The sequence below is a fragment of the Leguminivora glycinivorella genome, chromosome 10 (genome assembly GCF_023078275.1).
Source record: "Leguminivora glycinivorella isolate SPB_JAAS2020 chromosome 10, LegGlyc_1.1, whole genome shotgun sequence".
NCBI classification, from domain to species: domain Eukaryota; kingdom Metazoa; phylum Arthropoda; class Insecta; order Lepidoptera; family Tortricidae; genus Leguminivora; species Leguminivora glycinivorella.
Window position 1 is genome coordinate 11280864 of NC_062980.1, and position 17174 is coordinate 11298037.

Sequence of the window (17174 nt, forward strand, 5' to 3'; positions counted from 1 at the left end):
CGGACAATTAATCATCCAGGACCGAGTGGCCACGATCTATTGTCAGAGAACAATTTGATTTGTCATCGATCGCGATGGTATCGTACAGCTTCCAGTCCTCGGCTAAATTAATTGCTTCGGCAGTTATAAATGTTATTGTGTCAAGGGTAAAAGTATTTTGTGCCGCGCGAGCGTTGTCCTGAATTTAAAACAGCGGGCTAATTTGACTTGTCTAATATAAATTGTGATCTGCGGGCCGATTTTTGAGTCTCACGCGTTCGAATCCAGAAAATTGTCACTGAAAATAATAAGTAAGTCACCGTTTTCAACCGGTATTTTAGTGACAAAATCCCGTATACGAGATTCAAAAATCGCCCTTCTGGCCAAATCAAAACAAGAATAAAAGCGATAGTTAAAGAAGTTGTTATGACACTTACGATTGATAACAATAATTATAGCGAAAATAGTGCCTCTAGTGAAAATTTCATTTGCCTTCAAAGGCTCTTGATCAAATTTAGGTGGTTGCTACATTACTATTCACAAGGTTAAATTTCTTAATCGATATAAATTCTCAAGCATCAACTTAGAATAGTAATTTTACACCCACTTCATCCAACGTTTCTATAGAACCTGTCAAACCTGTGGTATTTAAACTATTTAAAGTATGATTTAAATCTATAGTTTTTTCTAAGAAATATGTAATTCCAACATTTCTACTTACACAATAAGTTTGAATACAGCACAAATAGCCAATAAAACAAAATGAACAAATAGTTACTACATTATTATTATATTTTATGAATGGCACTCTTATTTACTACATTCACAACAAATGTTTTGGAATAACTCCAGCATTAACTTGTTTACCAGCCTCAAACGCTTCTCAAACGGATCACACGCGGCACGCACCGTTTTCTTCACATTTCATCCCAAATACTCTCGATAACCTTTTTGAAATGATCTAGGTTTATGATTTTATAAAAATTTAGTCTTCAAAGCATGTATGACCATACAAAATAGTCTAATACGCCTAAACCTGGAGGCCTGGATGGCCACTCATGTTTCGGATAAAAAACTGCCAAATTAGTCTGAAACTACGCTAGAATACCATTTGCCGAATGTGCTGGAGGTGCGTCTTGTTGGGACACATGATACTCATTCCCAAGCATCCTTTTTAACTTTAAGGCATTTTTTTCTCCATAACCTTGGTTTTAAAGAAAAAAACGTTGATTTTAACGCTTTGGTAGTTTACCTCGCTTACATACTGCATCCCACACCTGGGCCGATGGTGAGCTCTGGAACGTAGGCACATTTTTCTAGTTGCCCGGAACATTATCTATCCTCGGTACCCATAATAGTTTATTTTGGACACGTGGCGTCTGTTTTATCACATACAGATTCTCCTTATAAAAAATAACTCGTCACCTGCGTGCCGAGCAAGTATTTTGTTGGCACTTTACCTCTTTGTTTTTCTTAGACACTTCGGAAATTTCATGTACTTTGTGCTTGTATTTTATTAAGAGGAATATACTCTTTAGTTTAAATAAGAATTTGATGGCCTGTGATCCCTATATCTTTAGAACTGAGGTAAAATGTGAGTATTCGGACTTATTGGACACGGTGTACATCATTATCGTCTATAAGCTACACGTCGTCTACAGCGTCTTGATTTTAAATAACAAAAGACTAACCTAGTATGAGCCTAAGGGGAAATGCTTGATACCAAAAGATCTCCCAATATGTACTTTAAAGAGTAAATAACATTCTAACGAGTCAAAAAATATATCACAAGGATTATTTGAACCAAACTGTTACACAGCAAATTTGACAGAAAATACAGAAATAACTTAAAATGTATTCCCCGGATTCTGTTGAACGGGTCTTTAGTTACAAACTTACACTGAGTTATTAAAATTCCTGAACGAATCAGTAGAAAGCTAATTTAAGAATATCCTTATCTCCATTGTTCGTATAAAAACCCCCACGCTTTAATTAAAGACCCCTTATTTCTCAGATTTATCGTACACTCCCTTTAATTGAGTAACAATGGTTACCGCCGCTTATGTCATGGTGGAAAGTGGACCTGTCCATTTTCGGCTGATTGATGATATATCGAGATATCTACTTGCTACTTTGGAAAGGACAAAAAGTGGTTCGTACTTGCCTATACAGAAAGTTGTCGCCAAAACAGGAGGCGACGTTCGCTTTCGTCCACCGAGTACGAAAGTAATGTATTGTAATGTTGTCCGGTTTTCTGACCTTGCTACAAAGCTATACCAAATAACGTGACTTCGCAATATGGAACAACAATACGAAATCTTTCGCGAACTTTTTTGCCTAGTTAATCTCATACTATTTGATCTAGTGAAAGTTATTGCCTCAGTCATGTTGGTATGCCCATTAAATACATAATAGACGTACAGCGATAAATCTGCTATCTATTTTTGCATATCAAATTAATAGCTAAGTAGGTGTAATATAAAGTTTAATGTTGTTTTTTTTTAACATTAGAACTTACATATACACAAACCCACTTGTTATGTTATACAAGTTATGATGTAAATTTCGTTTTCATCTATCAGTTATTCTATGATATTTTTGCGCCTAATTTAGATAGGAAAATATGAAAGAGATTCCCTGGAATAACTGTAGGTAAACAGCAGCATAAATGCCTTATATATCCAGTCAATGTTCGAAGATTGTCGAGAATGCCGTGACTGAAACCATTATTTTCAATTCACTCAACAGCTTTTACAATAAAGTGATCTGAACGTCCATTTACGTCACGATAGGCTCACTATATCAATTGTGGAGCAACTTTTATCATCATTTTCTAGGCCTGTAATAAACATTCATGTTTTATAGCTTTCGTCAGATTTACAACTTGTTAGCTTATATTATATGTAAAAGTTGGTTATGAATTGCGTAACGCAACTTTCGGATCAAATGGTAAACTTTTTTTTATAATTAAAGCGAATTTAAATGCCCTTTAACGAACACATCTTAGTGATATTCCAGTTTGAGTAGGTACTATAAACCCATTCAATTATTTATTATCAAAAGTTTAACGATTTTATTCAAATTTTTAATAGAAAGGCAATCAAATATTAATTGCATATGTAAATAGGCGAATGAAAATTGTGAATAACAATTTTCCTGCGTCGTGATCCATTAGAGACCAACTTAGCCAAATCTGGTATAGAAAAACACCGTTCTAGTTGCTACCTGGATACTTCTTGTCTAATCCAGAGAACGTTTTTAACGTGGTGAAAAAGTATGGGAGACATGCGAGGAAATTAGGGTTTGCTCCCGGGAAATACCGGTACCGAAAGTACCGGGAATTCCCGGGATTTTTGGCCAAGCAAAGAACCGGGAAATCGACTTGAAAAATCCCGGTACTTTCGGTACTTTCGGGAAATATTTTTAGTGACATTTTTTGCTACAAAATTTATTTATTTCTGTTTATATTATTTAAACAGTTAAAAAATAGGCGTAGGTACAGTAACACGCGCTTAGTCACTATTTAATAGCGTGTGACAATGGCAGCCTGGCAGCAGTAGCCACCGCGATACCCTAGCTAGAACCACTAGCCAGTTCAGTAGTCGAGTTTTGTATTTTTGGTGCAGGTTTGTTAAATTAATTTGTGTATTTATTTTTTCTCTCTCAATCTCCTTTGACTCATTTCTCTGCATGTTATAAAACTGTGTTCGCGAATTTTTGCGATAGACTCAAAAACTACTAAACGGATATTTATGCGTTTTTCATCTATGTATGAATAGAGTGATTCTTGAGGAATGTTTAAGGTTTTCTTATTATAAATTCATTATTAAAACATGAGTGTGTGTATATATATGTGCTAAAAGTCGGTAAAAATCACACCGCTTAAGAGCTTTAATCAAAAACCCTGCCCGTACGTACCGATCGACTTATAACAAAACAAAATAATGCATGGTGGATTGTCGTTCTGATACATAAATGTATTAGGTCTAGTAAAAAGTCTGCAATGGCTTATGTCTAACTTTTAATGATAATAAATGCTATAAACATGCTTAACTTTAAAAACATGTTTGCATATAATGTGATATTACGGTATTCCACAGAAATTTCCAGAAAATGACAAATTTTCTCGAGAACTCTGACTAGCAAACAAATAGTGCACCATCTCTAATGTTTTGTTTCCTTTAGTTTACATTCTTTGATTCAAATTACATGTTTAGGGAATTTTGTGAGGTTTGGCTGCCGGTCTATAATCAATGATTATATTTCTTTAATAGTATTTGTCTTATTTCTTTTACTATTAAGCAATTAAACATCTCCCAGTAATGGCAGATCGCTTAATCGGAGCACCGGTAACCATTGGTGCTTATGGTTGCCTGATTCACGATTTTTTGTTGTTATTGCACGGTATAATCTCTCTATGAAAATAACTATGAAATAAAATACGGAACCCTAAAAAGGCAGATAAAATAATACGCCGAGCGAAGCCGGTGCGGTTCGGTTATGGTAATATAATAATAAAAGATGTAAAATGCCAAAAATTTGTTTTATTTGAAAAAGTGAAAAAATTAGACCAGTCCCGAAAGTACCGAAAATCCCGGGAAATCCCGGTTCTATATTGCTTCGGTACCGAAAATCCCGGTTCTTTAAAACAGTACCGGTACTGCAATCCCTAGAGGAAATTACTGAAAATAATATTTTATTTCTTAAACGTAGAAAATTATTGCTACCTAGTTCGTCCCGTCGGTAAGAACCGTAAATTTATAGCCCCAATTTTGAAAAACGTTTTAAAATAAAGATTTATATGTTTTGAGTATGAAGTGAACAACTCAAAATTCAGATTATCACACTGTCAATAATAATATTATCGTCATTATTTGTTGATGAAGCCGGCATGGAAGTCGTTTATAGGTTTTCGGTGAATAAAGACTAAATTTAAAATTATATCCGTTTAGGATTGAATAGTTGAGAAAAATGTAGGTACCCTATTTATTCTTGAAATTTATAGATGTCATTCTCTAGGGTTTGTATTTATAAGTACCTATAATATAACTATAATGTTACTTTGTCTTTGTAAACTCTGCATGTTAGATAAATTACTGCGCGAACAATATTACGATCGACCAAAAAACTGCCTCATTGGAAATCAGTTGCAGCTAACAAGAAACTTACGAACTCTCTATCCACGGATACGTATGTGGTAATAAACATTGGCTAGTACATCACCATCCGTTTGCATATTATTTTCCATTGTTTGCGACTTTCGACGTCGAGATGGTTCAATATTACAAGACCTGGAAAGTGGGCGACAGGTATTACCATACTACGTTCATCGCATACACGGTAAGCACTGCTAGTGACGCGCAATATTATGTTCCTGTCCTAGTGAATAAATTTAATTTACCAAGATATTTTGGGGAACATTTCAGAATTTTAAATTGCATGAGATTGAGAAAACGAAAGGGACGGTGTTTTGTATTCTTACTCACTTATTTATTATAATACCTTTTACATATTCATTTGTTAACTACATACTTTTGATACAACTTGTGGGTGTCGACATTATATGGGTTAAATTGTGGTGTAGGCGAGAGGCTGGCAACCTGTCACTGCAATGCCACAGTTTCGTTTTCTTTTAACCCCTTAGGTATTTGCCAAGAGTGGCCCTGAAGCTTTAGTAGTTTCATGTGCTCTGCCTACCCCTTTATGGGATACAGGCGTGATTATATGTATGTATGTATATACATTCAAGAGACAAAATAACTTATGCGTTTTTTTTTACTGTACTATTAACGTAATAAAAGTAAGTTTCTACTTCCGAAGCGGTGGCCCGATTGTTCTTGTATTTTTAACCTTCTTATTCTTCATCTAACAGTTATCTGCAATAAGTTTTTAATTAAAAAATAAAATATTACAATGAAAATTTAAGTTAATAGCATACACCTAGTTGAATTACTGTATTTTTTAGTTTATTAGTAACTTTTGCTAAAATCTAGTGTGATTGTCTATCCATAATATTCCCTGGAATCGGGAATATTCAAATAAAATAGCACCTCACTACGCACAATGGCCCTATACGGTCGATTTCTAAGTATGTGGGAAAGCGACAAGACTGTGTTACCTTCATAATTCGTTTTCTGTTAATTGGTGATACTTAAGGAAAGAGAAAAGATATCTTAATGAAAATAGTCGATCTCTTCTTCACTGCAAACGTACCTACTACCTAGTCCCCAATTATCTCCCTGTTTTTATATTGGCAATGTGGAAAATTTGCACAATTTTAATGTAATAATACATTGACATTGCTCCTTTGTTGTATTTTCACTAATCGTTTGGACGCATTATATTCTGGTAGCTCACTCAAATCCTTTTTATAAGTATGCGATGCGAAAGTAAAAATATGTGTCTGATACCTACACAGTTAGACCGAAATTAATAGTGAAGATAGTTTGAGATACGAGCAAGGACTTTATAATTTATATCAATCATTATCATCATCACTACATAAGCCGACTAAATCATGGGGCAGAAGCTTTCTTTAACCCTTTTGAAAGCCACATAAAAACGCGAATGTTATTAAGGATTATCGAACCATAAAAAAAAGTTCATTGTACATTTAGATTTATAGATATGATTATTTAATAAAATTGTAAAAGTATGACGTTAATGGGTATAATTTAATTTGCCGACGCGGTTAAATCTCGATTCTCGATATGGTCTATAAAATTTCTACCATTCAATGATGTGTCGGAGATTCGATTGGTGAAGATTTTCACATATGAATTATTATTGGCCAATCGGTTACGAAGATCAATACAACAGTCAGGTCGTTGACTTCTCGTACAGATGTTGAGGCTTGAAATTTATAAACGTTAGAAATGGAGAAAACGAACCTAGTGATATTGATGAACGATGTTTTTGATGTATAAACGCTCTGTAAGTAACGCGAAATTATGTTGTGATACTTGTGATACAACAATAGCTAGACCCGACTGAGGCATTACGCAAGAAAATTAAGACACTAATTTCTAAAACCTGTTGTACTAAATAGAATATAACATAATAAGAAAGAAAATTAAGAAAATTCATATATTTATCACTTGAGGCGCCATACGACGTTCTCAACTATACGAGTTGCCGTTTCGATAAATTTGAAAATAATCTACTCCTCAATCAGAATATTTTTCAGAAAAACTAAGACGACTTTTAAAAAGACTAGGGACATGAACAATACTTACTAGATGAGCTGTTTGGTATGCAGGTGTAGAGTAGGTACCATTTATACAAATGTACAATGGTACTCAAGCGCGGATCCAGCTTCGTGCCATGGTCTATTTGTATGGCCAACCAAGCCCCATGACCCCCCCCCCCCTTGATCCGCGCATGATAGTACTGCGTCAGTCAAATACAAAGAAGATATATAACACTAATACACCATTACAAAGATTACCCTACATTTTATGAACGTCGTTAATTTCTCGCGCACGTGACATGTAGGACACACATTAGTTCTTCTTTTGATTAGCGTGCACTTATAAGAAACTGGAGCAAGCTGTGCAAGCACTGCTAATATATTTGAATGCATGAATATAGTATCTACTAGATGCGACTTGGGTCACTTGGGGAATGGGGGAAAAAATGCGGAAATCTTATGGTCGTCTCAAATAGTCTCATTAAATGTTGTACATACTATCAATTTCATAATTTTGTTCTTGCCATCTGATGTTATAATAACATTTTACAAATTTCAGCAGGAGCAGCAGAAATAAAGCGCTGTAAGTCCTTCTTAGCTTCTTGTCACTTTTCATATCCTTATTTCTAAAAGTCTTGAGTCACGCAGACTTGCCCGTACGGCTGTCCAAAATCAAAGCCTAGCAAGTGCATTTACCGAAATTTTACAGGAGAGGCAAACAAAGGTTTTTTAAAAAAAAATTAGTACCTAAGACCTTTTTCTCACAAGACTTGGTTTTATATAAAGAAGTATAACTTGCTTTACAAGACAAACTGTTGAAACTAAATGTATGTGTCTATTGACGACCGGTCTGGCTCAGTCGGTAGTGACCCTGCCTGCTGAGCCGCGGTCCTGGGTTCGAATCCCGGTAAGGGCATTTATTTGTGTGATGAGCACAGATATTTGTTCCTGAGTCATGGATGTTTTCTATGTATATAAGTATGTATTTATCTATTTAAGTATGTATATCGTCGCCTAGCACCCATAGTACAAGCTTTGCTTAGTTTGGGGCTAAGTTGATCTGTGTAAGGTGTCCCCCAATATTTATTTATTTATTTATTTATTTAGAACTTTTATGTGCCTTACTAACAATTAATTACAAAAAAATAATAGTATTGTTTCGTCAATTACAAAACAAAAAGCTAGCAAGTGGTCTTACTAAGTATTTTAAATGGTTAATTTTCGCATTATCCCGGCATTTGCCACGGGATTTGCCACGGCTCATAAGAGCCTGAGGTCCACTTTGACAACTAATCGCAAGATTTGGCGTAGGAACTAGTTTTTACAAATGCGGCTGCCATCTTACCTTCCAACCCGAAGGGTAAGTAGGCCTTATTGGACTTAGTCCGGTTTCCTCACGTTTTTTCCTTCACCGAAAAGGGACTAGCAAATATCAAAATTTCGTTTCGTGTCTGATCACATTATAATATTTGTTTGATGGGATCATAATAACAAAAGGCAACATTATTAGACAATTAATTAAATTTTATGCATAAAACAAAAATCAGTCATCGGGTAAACAATAGGCTACTTGACCCTTTTTATAGTTTATCTTATAGCATTACTTACTATCCAATTAACGGAAAAAAATATCACTTTATTTTATTATGGCTTATAAACCGCAAAAAAATATTTAAAAAAAATACGTTTACGTAATATTTCAGGCAAAAACAACATCAGCCATGTCATCTATAAATTTTCTGTGAATGAAGTAATTCAGTGCGAAAACAACACTTTCTGACAATTTAAGTACGAGGCATAAAGGTATTATGTAATGTCAGCGATTGATTTGACATGAATTCTATGAGGTCAATACACGGCCGACAGAGTTTTCGGTGGCCAAAAAAAATTTATTCACATTTTTGAATTAAAAATACGTAGACATCGTACACATTTAATAGGTACCCAAAATATTACAGAAGACAATTATTTATTGCGCCAAATTAGATATGAGTCTAGTAGCCTATTCGCCTCCAGTTTAAAGATCATCCGAAAGGTCATTAATTGGCAATCGACTCCAAAAATCACGCCTTGTTTCTGGCATTAAAGGCACTAATTTTGCAACTAGAGTGTCCTTTTTTTAACACGATAGTTTCATATGTAACACACGCCATATACTGCACATCAACAACCTGTTACAAGCACTAGGTACTACTGGCAGTTATTCCTTTAGGTAGATTGGAAAGGCATAATTGTTAGAACTATTTTAAGTTGCTCCCATCGTCAAATATATATAAGTAGGTTAAGTAGGTACCTAGTTACGTAAAATAGATCGCAAAAATAATGTTAAAAAGCATTCCGAATGTTAATACTTCGATCCAAGCCCCATTAAAACATCACAAATAAAAAACCACAATTCAGCACCACAAACACTTTTGCGATCGCTACACAATATTAAATAAGTATAATATCACGGGCTAAAACAACGAACATAATGAGAATGACTATCTAAAAGCAGCTGCTAAAATTCGTCTCCATCGATCACTTTTATTCATCATGCGTCCGCGCAGCAGCGCAAAGTACGACAAACTAGAAACTTCAGGTTGAAACTCGTTCCCTAAATTCGGATCCTGAACGGAACAAACGCGGGCGGGGGCGCGGTAACGGCGACCGTTTGAATTCAAACTTCACTCATTACTGACTTGCTATGTTTTATTTATTGTTATATTTGAATCCCTTGTTCAACCCTTCGGCAATTTTTTAAATTTAAAACCTAGTATGGGACAATTCCATATTCAAAAACCTAGTATGTTCCGTTTACAAACTCAGAAACCTAGTATAGCATGCACTTACTAGGTTTTTGGACTTGAAAATGTTACTTACTAGGATTTTGATTTTGATATTTGCATGTAAGATATGCACTTGCTAGGTTTAGAGGGTTCCGTAACTTTGATTCTAATTGAGATAGAAATACAGGTGTTTTTGCATTAGACGCAGCTCAAAATTTGAGGCTGATTGATTAAAAAAACGTATTTTGACAAAAAATGTCCCTTGCTAGGTTTTGATTTTGGACAGCCGCGTAGTTTCCTTGGTGGGTGAAAATTAAACCGTCCAAATTACGAAGGCCATTTTGGTAGCAAATTCAAAACTTCTTTTTTATTTTTATTTTATCACGATGTCCTTTCGTTCCTCGCGAACGCACATGACACATCTATAGAAAACACTACATCTATGTTTGCATGCGACAGTTACTCTCCTTATTTGTTCGGCTATTGGTATTCATCGCGGTGAATCTCGGCCATTGGGACTGAGAACAATCGTATAATCTATCTACTTGAACAAACGGCCATGGCTTTACATCTTCATCTTGATTATTTTAATTTTAAATAAAGCAGTATCTGCAGGAACTTAGGCCATAAGTGACAGACACAGGAGCAGACATTTTTTTTAATTTATAGTGGTTTTGATACAAGGTTTGCAATATAATATCTAACATGACAAGTGAGTCGTCGCTTATGTCAAACAGATAAATATACATTTGACCACATACAGACTACATACCTAACTCTTTAATACCGAAATCGAACAACCTGACATCAGAGTTAGTTAAATGATTCTATAAAATTTATAATTTAGAAAAGGTGTGGTCGTTGCTCATGTTAATATTCAAATCAGATGATTATTTAGCAAATATATATAAAAAAGATACGAACGACTTCTTTACATACATACATAGAGAACATCAATTCAAAGATTTCAAAGTTGAAGTAAGAGAAACTAGAGCCGAGAAACCGTTTTTAGAACGATTGTTTTGACAAAACATTCACGAGTACGGTTAGGAAATCAAAAGCTCGCCATATCAGCGGTTCGTGCCAATTTATATTTTTGGTTCGGTATCGCTGTTCCCTTGACCTGATCTGAACAAAGGCCTGTTCGTCTCGGCGTCGTAAAACGTTCATTTCTGCACCTATATCGAATGTGAAGTATACTCGTACTTATACATACTATAACGTGAATAATATTGAATTCAAACTGTCGCGAGTCGTGATACCTACTACCATTAAGATTATTTCATTCACTGTCGATGTACATATTAGCACTTGAAAAAAAGACCTAAGCTCTCATCAAGATTGAAGATCCGCGTGAGTTTTGATCGTAACAAAAATCTTTACATAAAATTAATCGGGACTCAATGTGAAGTGACCCAACGAGAACTTAAAAGAAGAAAGAGATCAAAATAGTGGCAGGTTAAATTTTTGGGGAATGGCAATATCTGCCAATTTCTGGTAGGTACGTACAAAAGTTTGAATATTAGGCCTACATTCCAAGGTTTAGAATAAATGAAGGTACCTATATTAGGTATTGTGGCAAAATCTTAAATATTTGACAAACGGAAACGGTATGCTGCTGGTGGTGTTGATATAAAATAAATCGATACTGTTGAATGTAATGATCGATCGAATATAAATCCAACGGGGCGTCGACAGGTCAATATGTTATTAACATGAAAAAATGAACTGTAAACAAAGATAGATTGATATCAATTGAACAAGTTAAAATAATATTTCTTTAGTCTAGACAGTGGTAGACAGACTCGCACGATGAAATTACTCATGATTCATGCATGTATCAAGTGTGATACTGATAAACAACATACCTAGGTACCCTGGGTGACAATTTAGAGACAACACAACACAATGTGATACAGATATATTGTGACATAGCTGCTACTTTCTATGACAAATAAATGCATCTTATAAAAAATGCATTTGTCATAGAAAGTAGTATGAAGTTTCAACACATGATGCAATTTAAAAACACGAGTTGATTACAGTAAGCAATATATATTATATGTACAAGGAATTTCAACAACACAAATTCATGATTGTGTGCGAAATTCAACAAAAAAAGCCAAGGATTCTAGATGCACATGTAACGGTGATGTGATGGCACTGGCAAGCATGCGACATGCAATGAAGATAGCAAGGTTAACGGAGCGTCTCGCCCAAGGCATACAAAACGTGGCTACATTTACAAGCAAAACACGAAAGAATGTACAACATACCATAGACTACCTCTCCTAAGACTGCATCTTGTGAGGCGTATTCCAGTCGCCGTTGCTTTGCCGCCGCAAATGTTAAGTGAAACTTTCTTCCGAGACATTTCTAATAACAAATCATGCGATAGCTTTTGTTTTTGGATATTTTTTGGTTGCTAAGTAAATAAAACTAATTCGATTCGAAATAATTGATCGTACAAACACTCAATAAGAAGCGAACTGCATACGATTCTTGCGAGAGATATCCTTATTTTAAATAGTCCTATAAGACTATAGTCCATGAGGATATGTCTTTTTTTTATGTGATAGGAGGCAAACGAGCAGACAGGTCGCCTGATGGTAAGCGATCACCGCCGCCCATGGACACCCGAAACACCAGAGGTGTTGGAGGTGCGTTGCCGGCCTTTAAGATGGGTGTACGCTCTTTTCTTGAAGATTTGAAGGTCGTATCGGTCCGGAAATACCGCAGGCGACAATTCATTCCACAGTTTAGCTGTGCGGGGCAGGAAATTTCTGGAGAAACGCACAGTTAGGATTTCACAAATCTGACTACCTATAAAGAGAGGTCCTACAAAGAAACTATAACAATAATTGTATCGATTTCTACGCATCTATTTCTTACTGCTTGCGAATCTTGCGATTAGTGCAGAAATCAGTATGAGCCATAAATTCGCGGTAAATAGTGACGGTGAACGCAGCTTGCTTCAAATGCTCCATCTACTATGTAATTCCGTGCATGTAGGTGCGTGGGTACTTGATGTTATATCGTTCACGTAAGCTTATGCCAACTTGGTAACAGTAAGAACCGGTTACTAAAAAGCCTTCGTTTATGACGTACCCCAATTTTGGTTTGATGTTTAGGTGTATGAACAGTTATTTCTCAGGCGGTGCCGCTTTGAGATGAAACCTTGTTGATGCGAGAAAGAACGGAGATTCGAATCGAATGTACAATAAAATAAAACATGCTGGGATCTTCTTTAATTTGGTTGGAGTTATGAGAGTTGTATATTTTTGAATGATTCCTTTTGTGGCCGACGAGTTTGTTACTTTGTTATAGTCAATTTATGTTATTGTACTAAGAATTATTGAGAACTCTCGAAGCATATTTTAGTTTGCAACGTGGCTAATGTTGCAAATTAAGTGCAATGCAAGACTTCTAAATAAACACATACTTTCCGTATTATAAATTAATCACCTGCAGACGAAATTTTTTATCTAATGAGATTCTGAATAATTATTAAAATCTTTCTTCCTCTGTTTCGTTTCACTCTTGACATCTAATATGCTATTACTACCTAGCAGTGGCGGGGCGTGAAAATTTTCGTTGGTAAAGCCGGAGGGGTTTTTGGCATATGTTTTGTATGGACTTCTACAGAAAATAGAAAATTTTAGGGAACCCGTTGGGGATCGAGTTGTATCGACGCTCCGCCACTGCTACCTAGCTAAAAATTGTAGATGACTGATGTACAAAGAGATCTCACTTTTTTAAAAACCATTACTGTAATCTGTTAGACATAATGGTGAATTGGTGATATACTATATACCGCTGCTGTATGTCTAAAACTATGTAATTTTACGAAACTGCAGCCGGTATCGTCACCGACTAGCGCGGGCCCCGGGGCTCGGAGGTCCACGGTGAAAGTGCCGCGCAGGAACGCCGAGTATTGTTGTGTTTGCCCAGCAAACTCCGGTCACGCTCCGCTAATTTCAATGCGAGATGCCGTAATAGAATAATCTTGGTGATTGATTGACTTATTATATGATGATGAGGTTCCAGAAAACCGGCATTGTCGCGAACAGGGTGCGGACCACGATTTGTCAAACTGAATGAAAGTTGCGTAACACGAAAGTTACGTTACTGATTACCGATTGTTCTGATAAAGTTCTCATATGTATGTGCGGTCAAGATTTATGGGCGCATTCGTTTTCTAAAATGGTTTACTCATTCGTTTCCTCCCACTCGGTCATCTCGTCTCAAATTTTGTATACTTTCTCTTTGCGTTTTTTTCCTATTTCAAAATACATTTATCTCTGGAGGTTAAAGACATAAAGTTGAGGAGCAAGAATCCTTTTAGCCCTTCTTTTGTACGAGTGCCGATGGAAATTACTTATGGAGATTACTCGTAGTAAAGTTTCTAAGAGATCTTTTGAAGGCACTTAAATAGCATCAGGATAATGATAAGTTACAAGTTTGAATAGTTCAACGTAGGCCTTAATAAGAAATGCCGCGGGATAATTATCGGTTTAATTATAATTCGTAGAATTAAAAGGAGTTAAATGTTATGTTTACAAAAACAAAACATGGTAATAATGGTTTCACTTATCGACATTACATTCACTTAAGACCTGCCATTCACTGCATTATGTTTGCAAAATAATGAACCTTTAATATGTAAGGCGTTGGATTAATCATATCTGAATCAATCAGTTGAATCAGTTATCGACTTTTCGAAGATTGTCTGTAGAATGCATTTAAATAAAGTCTGTAAACATAAATGGAAACCTGAAGACACGGAAATACAAAGAAACACATAAGAGGAGTCGATATTATTGCGTCTTATAAAATGACTAAAATGAGCCAAATATCTTCACGTCAGTTAATACGAAGTTGAGTTTATGTTAAAGTTGAGTATGCTCCAGAAGCCCTAATGTAGATTTAGAATGAATTTGTTTAGATGGTATGTGTTTCCAAAACGTTCCACTTGGAGGACTGTCCTAAATTCCATATAAAATGGGTTTCAATGTTGACTTCACACTTTTTTCACTTTATTTGAGGTATAAATAATTACTCTTACAAACGCTTAACGTGACGACGTTTTAGAATGAAAATTACTTTAGGGGAATATGGTCTAGGTAAAAATACTTATTAGGTTTAGTACCTAAAATTATGCAAATAATCCGTATGTCTGACAAGCGTGCAACAAAGTATTTGAGCACAAACTACAAGAATGCATCATCCATAGGCGACACGATCTGCCGGGGGCGGAGACTAAACTGCAGTAACAGTAAAGTACGATCTAGTTCACAAATATCTCTACAAGCCAATATGCCAAAAATATATTTACACGTCTCTAAGACAATGTCGATAAGGTAGTGTATACATATATTTGGACGTTAGTTTGTAAATATGTTTGTGAACTTATTACTTGAAGGAAGTCTACAAGCACCGGCCAGCGCACGATTATGCGGATTACGACACAGACCAGACCTCGCCTCCGCCATTCCGAACGAAAGCAAAAGCTATTACAAATATTACACATTTTTAATAACTCTTAATCAAGCCATTGAACTTGCCGAGCGTGTGACCATCGGAACTGGTATACTTTCACTTTGGATGGGCTTAGTACGGAAATTATTGTAATTAAGAGGATTGTATGGACAGTGAGTCAGCTATCGATGGTCGATAAGACGGTGTCATCGTTGTCCGCTATTGTGCTTGATGCTCGATGGCCTTTCAATCGCCGCCTCTTTTTACGTACGAACGACGTCACAGACTCGCGTACCCACAAGTTTTCATCTTATTACAATGGAATAGAGTGCACAAGTTAATGTAAATTTGACGTAGAAAGAAAGCGGACATTTTCTTTGTAGCTAATGAGACGGATTATAATTCGCACGACTCTCATGGGAGTGCTGGTCGGATTTCTAAACTCCGAGTTTGTTAACATTGAAACAATGAGCGTTTCGTAATTCCATGCAAACATTTAAACGAGCATGACACGCAAAAACGTTACATCGCATTCTTATTACTTTTACAGAGCGAAATTAGCAAACATGATTAACTATCGGCTTAGCATTGCAGTATCTTTAGTTCGCTGTAATACCACTTACAATGTCTTGCGGCCAGATTCGAATAGGTAATGCGTGTAAGATATCACTCGCTGCTATCCTGTCAGAATCAAAGTGACGTTTTCGGTGGAAGAAATTTCACTTTTGTCAATGACAGATATTCGGTATTGTATCGCTGTGGTGCCGACGCCATTCTTCGCATTTGCATGGCAGGCGCACTTTCCTACGAAAATAATATTTATAAGCTGTTATAAACATCGAACCCGTCGACATAAAATGTCAACTATAGTTCGTCTAGCAAAATCAGTGAACCAATTAAAAGAGTATTTTACCAGATGAATGGCGTATCAATGGCACAAAATTTATATAGCACCGTGTATCAATGGAAGTCATTGTGTGCACTACGGCCCATTAACCGGCTTATCAAACGCGACCAGGGGCGGAGGTCAACGCTCTACCTCTGCAGTGAGTGCGTTTTTATTTCGTTCGTCTTTTGTTCCCTTCCCTGAGAGCTTATTGGTCAATGTAAATGCAGTTTGAAAATAGAATGCAATGTGACAAATGACAGTTTTGGGTATGCTCTTGACTTGTATCGCAAAACAGAACCTTGACCCTTTGTTTCTGACGTTTTATAATAATAGATAGATAGCGTAAATGTCATAGAAAATGACATTAATTGTACTTATAGAGAAATTGAACAGCACCCAATCGGTTACTTAATAAAATGAAAAATACATAAGGTACATTTTCCACGAGTCTGCTTATATGTAATTATGATTATTGATAATACGAATAATGTGAAAAATATAACAATGATTCGTTAGCGGGCTGCTAAAATCATAACATAACGCATAATATGGATTTATATGTAAGCTTTTTCTACTATCATTTTGATAAACAAACCTTAGTTTATTAACATTTAATTATAACCCACTTAACAAAAAAGGTTAGGTCAGAACGCCGGAATCGACTTCGGAATCAGTGTAACTGCCCTATACACTTACCCGTATTGACCGTTACTTAATTAAAAAATGTGAAAAGCGAAAGTAAATCTACTAAAACATTAAACCTACCAATAATTTAAGAACATTTTTAAGTAAATAAACATTAAAACTTAATGCTAATGATTAGAATCAAAACTAACAGTTTAAGTACCTGTAGATATAATTTAAGTTCCTT